This window comes from Sturnus vulgaris, unplaced genomic scaffold, assembly GCF_052056855.1.
Source record: "Sturnus vulgaris isolate bStuVul1 unplaced genomic scaffold, bStuVul1.hap1 Scaffold_87, whole genome shotgun sequence".
NCBI lineage: Eukaryota > Metazoa > Chordata > Aves > Passeriformes > Sturnidae > Sturnus > Sturnus vulgaris.
The window spans coordinates 3,908,083-3,918,466 of NW_028276756.1; positions in this window are offsets into that span (position 1 = coordinate 3,908,083).

A 10,384-nucleotide genomic window follows, 5' to 3' on the forward strand; every position below is an offset into this window, starting at 1 on the left:
ATGCACCCAGAAAGACGCTCTCGCTCGTATTTCAAGGAGCGATTCTTAACAGCAGAAGCAGCAGAGGCACAAACTGGATGACGAGAAATGACCATGTAGAACACGTCTCTCTCCTGCCACAGTTTCGTGTGCGATATGTCCCTCCGGGTCTTCGGTCCTTGCCAAGCTCTATGTACTGCGAACGCTGCTACTTGCAGCTGAGAAGGACCGTGGAGCTAGCGGCGAATTTGGAGAGCGCTAAGCACGAAGTCAAGAAGCGAGACGTGCCTCTGCAATGCGGTGCTAAGAGCAGCTTCCTCGCGGCGGGGGCGAGCCCCGGCCACAAGACATTCTCGTCCTGGCAACGGATCTCTGTGAAGGGCGTAGGCGAAAAGCTTTCGTTTTCCGTTCGAACTGCGAGAGAGGCAGACTGTTACACGGAGCTCTGAGAACAAAGGTGCACGCCCTAGGCTGGCTTGGGCAGAAGAAGCGTTCTCGAGCTCTTGGCTGCCCGCACACTGCTGGGTATGTGGCGCCCCTGCAGCGGCTTCTGGCCGCCGGCAATTGAAAGCGGAGCAAGGCGAGGGCGAGGGCGAGGGCGAGGGCGGTGAACGAAGCGGCTATGTGCCGTGCTTGTGTGCACCACGTTAGAGGCTACTAGGAGAGGAAGGTGGTTGACTCTCGCTTGCCTTCCCAAGTGCCCTTAGCAGTCGGAAGGAGCAAGCTGAAGCACTGCTGCTTGTGCTGCTCCTTGGTTCGCTTGCAGCCCGCTCTGAAAGCATTGGCGGTCACTTCTAGGCGCCGAGTTGCACACACACAGCACCACGCTAAGTGCCGCGGAGAAGGGAAATCCAGAGTGCAGCGAGGAGCTGGACGTGGCTTACGTGCAGTAAGGAGAAGGTGAACCTAGGCACTGCCTCTTCAATCTGGCCGCCTCTGCTCTGGTAACAACTTTTGCAAGTCGGCAAAGGGAGCCGCGAGTATGTAGAACGGAGGGCAGCCAGACGCCGTGTGTGATGCGCTCTTTCAGGACTGCTGACAGTGGGCTACTTTAAGAAAGCCTTCTTCTTCCTCGCGTCCTTGTCGCTTCGCTCTAGCTGCATGGAGTACAGCACAGCGAAACAGTGAAGACGGGCACTGCCCCAGCTTTTGCCCTGGCGTGCAACGGCTGTGTGCTGCTTTTCCAAGCAGCAAGAGCACTGAGAAGTGAAAGCGATTGTGAAGGAGCTCTTTGGCTGCTCGTGTGCTCTTCGCTGCACTGCGCCGCTCGCAAGCGACTTCGTTCTTCGCTTTCTAGCGTCCGGAGGGAGCTGAACTCCAGCGGTCAATTTCAGCTCTGCCCAACAGCGTGCTCTCAGTTCTGCGGACAAGCACGCCCTGTTGCCTCGGCTCCGAGTGCAAAGTCCTTAGCGAGCACTCAGTGCAATGCACCCAGAAAGACGCTCTCGCTCGTCTTTCAAGGAGCGATTCTTAACAGCAGAAGCAGCAGAGGCACAAACTGGATGACGAGAAATGACCATGTAGAACACGTCTCTCTCCTGCCACAGTTTCGTGTGCGATATGTCCCTCCGGGTCTTCGGTCCTTGCCAAGCTCTATGTACTGCGAGCGCAGCTACTTGCAGCTGAGAAGGACCGTGGAGCTAGCGGCGAATTTGGAGAGCGCTAAGCACGAAGTCAAGAAGCGAGACGTGCCTCTGCAATGCGGTGCTAAGAGTAGCTTCCTCTCGGCAGAGTTGAGCTCCGGCCACAAGACATTCTTTTCTGACAACGTATCTCTCTGAAGAGCGTAGGCGAAAAGCTTTCGTTTTCCATTCGAACTGCGAGAGAGGCAGGCTGTTGCACGGAGCTCTGAGAACAAAGGTGCACGCCCTAGGCGGGCTTGGGCAGAAGCAGCGTTCTCGAGCTCTTGGCTGCCGGCACACGGCCGGCTGCGTGGTTCCCCTGCAGCGGCTTCTGGCAGCCGGGAAGTGAAAGCGGCGGCAGGCGAGGGCGACGGCGAGGGCGGTGAACGAAGCGGCACAAGCGCCGTGCTTGTGTGCACCACGTTACAGGCTACTAGGAGAGGAAGGTGGGTGACGGTCGCTTGCCTTCCCAAGTGCCCTTAGCAGTCGGAAGGAGCAAGCTGAAGCACTGCTGCTTGTGCTGCTCCTTGCTTCCCTTGCACCCCGCTGTGAAAGCATTGGCTGTCACTTCCAGGCGCCGAGTAGCACACAGCACCACGCTAAGTGCCGCGGAGAAGGGAAATCCAGAGTGCAGCGAGGAGCTGGACGTGGCTTACGTGCAGTAAGGAGAAGGTGAACCTAGGCACTGCCTCTTCAATCTGGCCGCCTCTGCTCTGGTAGCAACTTTTGCAAGTCGGCAGAGGGAGCCGCGAGTATGTAGAACGGAGGGCAGCCAGACGCCGTGTGTGATGCGCTCTTTCAGGACTGCTGACAGTGGGCTACTTTAAGAAAGCCTTCTTCTTCCTCGCGTCCTTGTCGCTTCGCTCTAGCTGCATGGAGTACAGCACAGCGGAGTGAGGACGGGCGCTGCCCGAGATTTTGCCCTGGCGTGCAACGGCTGTGTGCTGCTTTTCCAAGCAGCAAGAGCAATGAGAAGTGAAAGCGATTGTGAAGGAGCTCTTTGGCTGCTCGTGTGCTCTTCGCTGCACTGCGCCGCTCGCAAGCGACTTCGTTCTTCGCTTCCTGGCGTCCGGAGGGAGCTGAACTCCAGCGGTCAGTTTCAGCTCTGCCCAACAGCGTGCTCTCAGTTCTGCGGACAAGCACGCCCCGTTGCCTCGGCTCCGAGTGCAAAGTCCTTAGCGAGCACTCACTCAGTGCAATGCACCCAGAAAGACGCTCTCGCTCGTCTTTCAAGGAGCGATTCCTAACAGCAGAAGCAGCAGAGGCACAAACTGGATGACGAGAAATGACCATGTAGAACACGTCTCTCTCCTGCCAGAGTTTCGTGTGCGATATGTCCCTCCGGGTCTTCGGTCCTTGCGAAGCTCTATGTTCTCCGAACGCTGCTACTTGCTGCTGAGAAGGACCGTGGAGCTAGCGGCGAATTTGGAGAGCGCTAAGCACGAAGTCAAGAAGCGAGACGTGCCTCTGCAATGCGGTGCTAAGAGCAGCTTCCTCTCGGCAGAGTTGAGCTCCGGCCACAAGATATTCTTTTCTGACAACGTATCTCTGTGAAGGGCGTAAGCGAAAACTTTCGTTTTCCATTCGAACTGCGAGAGAGGCAGGCTGTTGCATGGAGCTCTGAGAACAAAGGTGCACGCCCTAGGCGGGCTTGGGCAGAAGCAGCGTTCTCCAGCTCTAGGCTGCCGGCACACGGCCGGCTGCGTGGTTCCCCTGCAGCGGCTTCTGGCCGACAGCAAGTGAAAGCGACGCCAGGCATGGGCGAGGGCAGTGAAGGAAGCGGTACAAGCGCCGTGCTTGTGTGCACCACGTTACAGGCTACTAGGAGAGGAAGGTGGGTGACGGTCGCTTGCCTTCCCAAGTGCCCTTAGCAGTCGGAAGGAGCAAGCTGAAGCACTGCTGCTTGTGCTGCTCCTTGGTTCCCTTGCAGCCCGCTGTGAAAACATTGGCGGTCTCTTCTATGCGCCGAGGTGCCCCGACAGAGCGCCACGGTGAGTGCCGCGGAGAAGGGAAATCCAGAGTGCAGCGAGGAGCTGGACGTGGCTTACGTGCAGTAAGGAGAAGGTGAACCTAGGCACTGCCTCTTCAATCTGGCCGCCTCTGCTCTGGTAGCAACTTTTGCAAGTCGGCAAAGGGAGCCGCGAGTATGTAGAACGGAGGGCAGCCAGACGCCGTGTGTGATGCGCTCTTTCAGGACTGCTGACAGTGGGCTACTTTGAGAAAGCCTTCTTCTTCCTCGCGTCCTTGTCGCTTCGCTCTAGCTGCATGGAGTACAGCACAGCGAAGGAGTGAGGACGGGCGCTGCCCGAGATTTTGCCCTGGCGTGCAACGGCTGTGTGCTGCTTTTCCAAGCAGCAAGAGCAATGAGAAGTGAAAGCGATTGTGAAGGAGCTCTTTGGCTGCTCGTGTGCTCTTCGCTGCACTGCGCCGCTCGCAAGCGGCTTCGTTCTTCGGCGTCTGCCGTCCGGAGAGAGCTGAACTGCAGCGGTCAATTTCAGCTCTGCCCAACAGCGTGCTCTCAGTTCTGCGGACAAGCACGCCCTGTTGCCTTGGCTCCGAGTGCAAAGTCCCTAGCGAGCACTCACTCAGTGCAATGCACCCAGAAAGACGCTCTCGCTCGTCTTTCAAGGAGCGATTCCTAACAGCAGAAGCAGCAGAGGCACAAACTGGATGACGAGAAGGGACAATGTAGAACACGTCTCTGTCCTGGCACATTGTCGTGTGCGATACGTCCCTCCGGGTCTTCGGTCCTTGCGAAGCTCTATGTACTGCGAGCGCAGCTACTTGCAGCTGAGAAGGACCGCGGAGCTAGCAGCGAATTCGGAGAGCGCTAAGCACGAAGTCAAGAAGCGAGACGTGTCCCTGCAACGCGGTGCTAAGAGCAGCTTCCTCGAGGCGCGGGCGATCTCCTGCTACAAGTCATTCTCGTCCTGGCATCTGATCTCTGCGAAGGGCGTAGGCGAAAAGCTTTCGTTTTCCATTCGAAGTGCGAGAGAGGCAGACTGTTGCACGGAGCTCTGAGAACAAAGGTGCACGCCCTAGGCGGGCTTGGGCAGAAGCTGCGTTCTCGAGCTCTTGGCTGCCGGCACACTGCGGGCAGCGTGGCGCCCCTGCAGCGGCTTCTGGCCGCCAACAAGTGAAAGCGACGCCAGGCGTGGGCGAGGGCAGTGAAGGAAGCGGTACAAGCGCCGTGCTTGTGTGCACCACGTTACAGGCTACTAGGAGAGGAAGGTGGGTGACGGTCGCTTGCCTTCCCAAGTGCCCTTAGCAGTCGGAAGGAGCAAGCTGAAGCACTGCTGCTTGTGCTGCTCCTTGGTTCCCTTGCAGCCCGCTGTGAAAGCATTGGCTGTCACTTCTAGGCGCCGAGTTGCACACACACAGCACCACGGTGAGTGCCGCGGAAAAGGGAATCCCTGAGTGCAGCGAGGAGCTGGACGTGGCTTACGTGCAGTAAGTAGAAGGTGAACCAAGGCACTGCCTCTTCAATCTGGCCGCCTCTGCTCTGGTAGCCACTTTTGCAAGTCGGCAGAGGGAGCCGCGAGTATGTAGAACGGAGGGCAGCGAGACGCCGTGTTTACGCGCCCTTTCAGGACTGCCGACAGGGGGCTACTTTAGAAAGGTTTTCTTCGTCGTCGCGTCCTTCTCGCTTCGCTTTAGCTGCATGGTGTACAGCACAGCGAAGGAGTGAGGACGGGCACTGCCTCATCTTTTGCCCTGGCGTGCAACGGCTTTGTGCTGCTTTTCCAAGCAGCAAGAGCACTGAGAAGTGAAGGCGATGGTGAAATAGCTCTTTGGCTCCTCGTGTGCTCTTCGCTGCACTGCGCCGCTCGCAAGCGGCTTCGTTCTTCGGCGTCTGCTGTCCGGAGAGAGCTGAACTCCAGCGGTCAGTTTCAGCTCTGCCCAAGAGAGTGCTCTCAGTTCTGCGGGTAAGCACGCCCTGTTGCCTTGGCTCCGAGTGCAAAGTCCCTAGCGAGCACTCACTCAGTGCAATGCACCCAGAAAGACGCTCTCGCTCGTCTTTCAAGGAGCGATCCTTAACAGCAGAAGCAGCAGAGGCACAAACTGGATGACGAGAAGGGACAATGTAGAACACGTCTCTGTCCTGCCACATTTTCGTGTGCGATATGTCCGTCCGAACCTTCGGTCCTTGCGAAGCTCTATGTACTGCGAGCGCTGCTACTTGCAGCTGAGAAGAACCGTGGAGCTAGCAGCGAATTCGGAGAGCGCTAAGCACGAAGTCAAGAAGCGAGGCGTGTCCCTGCAATCCGGTGCTAAGAGCAACTTCCTTGCGGCGGGGGCGAGCTCCGGCCACAAGACATTCTCGTCCGGGCAACGGATCTCTGTGAAGGGCGTAGGCGAAAAGCTTTCGTTTTCCATTCGAAGTGCGAGAGAGGCAGACCGTGGCACGGAGCTCTGAGAATAAAGGTGCACGCCCTAGGCGGGCTTGGGCAGAAGCTGCGTTCTCGAGCTCTTGGCTGCCGGCACACTGCGGGCAGCGTGGCGCCCCTGCAGCGGCTTCTGGCCGCCAGCAAGTGAAAGCGACGCCAGGCGTGGGCGAGGGCGGTGAACGAAGCGGTACAAGCGCCGTGCTTGTGTGCACCACGTTACAGGCTACTAGGAGAGGAAGGTGGGTGACGGTCGCTTGCCTTCCCAAGTGCCCTTTGCAGTCGGAAGGAGCAAGCTGAAGCACTGCTGCTTGTGCTTCTCCTTGGTTCCCTTGCAGCCCGCTGTGAAAACATTGGCGGCCTCTTCCATGCGCCGAGGTGCCCCGACAGAGCGCCAAGGTGAGTGCCGCGGAGAAGGGAAATCCAGAGTGCAGCGAGGAGCTGGACGTGGCTTACGTGCAGTAAGGAGAAGGTGAACCTAGGCACTGCCTCTTCAATCTGGCCGCCTCTGCTCTGGTAGCAACTTTTGCAAGTCGGCAGAGGGAGCCGCGAGTATGTAGAACGGAGGGCAGCCAGACGCCGTGTGTGATGCGCTCTTTCAGGACTGCTGACAGTGGGCTACTTTAAGAAAGCCTTCTTCTTCCTCGCGTCCTTGTCGCTTCGCTCTAGCTGCATGGAGTACAGCACAGCGAAGGAGTGAGGACGGGCGCTGCCCCAGCTTTTGCCCTGGCGTGCAACGGCTGTGTGCTGCTTTTCCAAGCAGCAAGAGCACTGAGAAGTGAAAGCGATTGTGAAGGAGCTCTTTGGCTGCTCGTGTGCTCTTCGCTGCACTGCGCCGCTCGCAAGCGACTTCGTTCTTCGCTTTCTACCGTCCGGAGGGAGCTGAACTCCAGCGGTCAATTTCAGCTCTGCCCAACAGCGTGCTCTCAGTTCTGCTGACAAGCACGCCCTGTTGCCTCGGCTCCGAGTGCAAAGTCCTTAGCGAGCACTCAGTGCAATGCACCCAGAAAGACGCTCTCGCTCGTATTTCAAGGAGCGATTCTTAACAGCAGAAGCAGCAGAGGCACAAACTGGATGACGAGAAATGACCATGTAGAACACGTCTCTCTCCTGCCACAGTTTCGTGTGCGATATGTCCCTCCGGGTCTTCGGTCCTTGCCAAGCTCTATGTACTGCGAACGCTGCTACTTGCAGCTGAGAAGGACCGTGGAGCTAGCGGCGAATTTGGAGAGCGCTAAGCACGAAGTCAAGAAGCGAGACGTGCCTCTGCAATGCGGTGCTAAGAGCAGCTTCCTCGCGGCGGGGGCGAGCCCCGGCCACAAGACATTCTCGTCCTGGCAACGGATCTCTGTGAAGGGCGTAGGCGAAAAGCTTTCGTTTTCCGTTCGAACTGCGAGAGAGGCAGACTGTTACACGGAGCTCTGAGAACAAAGGTGCACGCCCTAGGCTGGCTTGGGCAGAAGAAGCGTTCTCGAGCTCTTGGCTGCCCGCACACTGCTGGGTATGTGGCGCCCCTGCAGCGGCTTCTGGCCGCCGGCAATTGAAAGCGGAGCAAGGCGAGGGCGAGGGCGAGGGCGAGGGCGGTGAACGAAGCGGCTATGTGCCGTGCTTGTGTGCACCACGTTAGAGGCTACTAGGAGAGGAAGGTGGTTGACTCTCGCTTGCCTTCCCAAGTGCCCTTAGCAGTCGGAAGGAGCAAGCTGAAGCACTGCTGCTTGTGCTGCTCCTTGGTTCGCTTGCAGCCCGCTCTGAAAGCATTGGCGGTCACTTCTAGGCGCCGAGTTGCACACACACAGCACCACGCTAAGTGCCGCGGAGAAGGGAAATCCAGAGTGCAGCGAGGAGCTGGACGTGGCTTACGTGCAGTAAGGAGAAGGTGAACCTAGGCACTGCCTCTTCAATCTGGCCGCCTCTGCTCTGGTAACAACTTTTGCAAGTCGGCAAAGGGAGCCGCGAGTATGTAGAACGGAGGGCAGCCAGACGCCGTGTGTGATGCGCTCTTTCAGGACTGCTGACAGTGGGCTACTTTAAGAAAGCCTTCTTCTTCCTCGCGTCCTTGTCGCTTCGCTCTAGCTGCATGGAGTACAGCACAGCGAAACAGTGAAGACGGGCACTGCCCCAGCTTTTGCCCTGGCGTGCAACGGCTGTGTGCTGCTTTTCCAAGCAGCAAGAGCACTGAGAAGTGAAAGCGATTGTGAAGGAGCTCTTTGGCTGCTCGTGTGCTCTTCGCTGCACTGCGCCGCTCGCAAGCGACTTCGTTCTTCGCTTTCTAGCGTCCGGAGGGAGCTGAACTCCAGCGGTCAATTTCAGCTCTGCCCAACAGCGTGCTCTCAGTTCTGCGGACAAGCACGCCCTGTTGCCTCGGCTCCGAGTGCAAAGTCCTTAGCGAGCACTCAGTGCAATGCACCCAGAAAGACGCTCTCGCTCGTCTTTCAAGGAGCGATTCTTAACAGCAGAAGCAGCAGAGGCACAAACTGGATGACGAGAAATGACCATGTAGAACACGTCTCTCTCCTGCCACAGTTTCGTGTGCGATATGTCCCTCCGGGTCTTCGGTCCTTGCCAAGCTCTATGTACTGCGAGCGCAGCTACTTGCAGCTGAGAAGGACCGTGGAGCTAGCGGCGAATTTGGAGAGCGCTAAGCACGAAGTCAAGAAGCGAGACGTGCCTCTGCAATGCGGTGCTAAGAGTAGCTTCCTCTCGGCAGAGTTGAGCTCCGGCCACAAGACATTCTTTTCTGACAACGTATCTCTCTGAAGAGCGTAGGCGAAAAGCTTTCGTTTTCCATTCGAACTGCGAGAGAGGCAGGCTGTTGCACGGAGCTCTGAGAACAAAGGTGCACGCCCTAGGCGGGCTTGGGCAGAAGCAGCGTTCTCGAGCTCTTGGCTGCCGGCACACGGCCGGCTGCGTGGTTCCCCTGCAGCGGCTTCTGGCAGCCGGGAAGTGAAAGCGGCGGCAGGCGAGGGCGACGGCGAGGGCGGTGAACGAAGCGGCACAAGCGCCGTGCTTGTGTGCACCACGTTACAGGCTACTAGGAGAGGAAGGTGGGTGACGGTCGCTTGCCTTCCCAAGTGCCCTTAGCAGTCGGAAGGAGCAAGCTGAAGCACTGCTGCTTGTGCTGCTCCTTGGTTCCCTTGCACCCCGCTGTGAAAGCATTGGCTGTCACTTCCAGGCGCCGAGTAGCACACAGCACCACGCTAAGTGCCGCGGAGAAGGGAAATCCAGAGTGCAGCGAGGAGCTGGACGTGGCTTACGTGCAGTAAGGAGAAGGTGAACCTAGGCACTGCCTCTTCAATCTGGCCGCCTCTGCTCTGGTAACAACTTTTGCAAGTCGGCAGAGGGAGCCGCGAGTATGTAGAACGGAGGGCAGCCAGACGCCGTGTGTGATGCGCTCTTTCAGGACTGCTGACAGTGGGCTACTTTAAGAAAGCCTTCTTCTTCCTCGCGTCCTTGTCGCTTCGCTCTAGCTGCATGGAGTACAGCACAGCGGAGTGAGGACGGGCGCTGCCCGAGATTTTGCCCTGGCGTGCAACGGCTGTGTGCTGCTTTTCCAAGCAGCAAGAGCAATGAGAAGTGAAAGCGATTGTGAAGGAGCTCTTTGGCTGCTCGTGTGCTCTTCGCTGCACTGCGCCGCTCGCAAGCGACTTCGTTCTTCGCTTCCTGGCGTCCGGAGGGAGCTGAACTCCAGCGGTCAGTTTCAGCTCTGCCCAACAGCGTGCTCTCAGTTCTGCGGACAAGCACGCCCCGTTGCCTCGGCTCCGAGTGCAAAGTCCTTAGCGAGCACTCACTCAGTGCAATGCACCCAGAAAGACGCTCTCGCTCGTCTTTCAAGGAGCGATTCCTAACAGCAGAAGCAGCAGAGGCACAAACTGGATGACGAGAAATGACCATGTAGAACACGTCTCTCTCCTGCCAGAGTTTCGTGTGCGATATGTCCCTCCGGGTCTTCGGTCCTTGCGAAGCTCTATGTTCTCCGAACGCTGCTACTTGCTGCTGAGAAGGACCGTGGAGCTAGCGGCGAATTTGGAGAGCGCTAAGCACGAAGTCAAGAAGCGAGACGTGCCTCTGCAATGCGGTGCTAAGAGCAGCTTCCTCTCGGCAGAGTTGAGCTCCGGCCACAAGATATTCTTTTCTGACAACGTATCTCTGTGAAGGGCGTAAGCGAAAACTTTCGTTTTCCATTCGAACTGCGAGAGAGGCAGGCTGTTGCATGGAGCTCTGAGAACAAAGGTGCACGCCCTAGGCGGGCTTGGGCAGAAGCAGCGTTCTCCAGCTCTAGGCTGCCGGCACACGGCCGGCTGCGTGGTTCCCCTGCAGCGGCTTCTGGCCGACAGCAAGTGAAAGCGACGCCAGGCATGGGCGAGGGCAGTGAAGGAAGCGGTACAAGCGCCGTGCTTG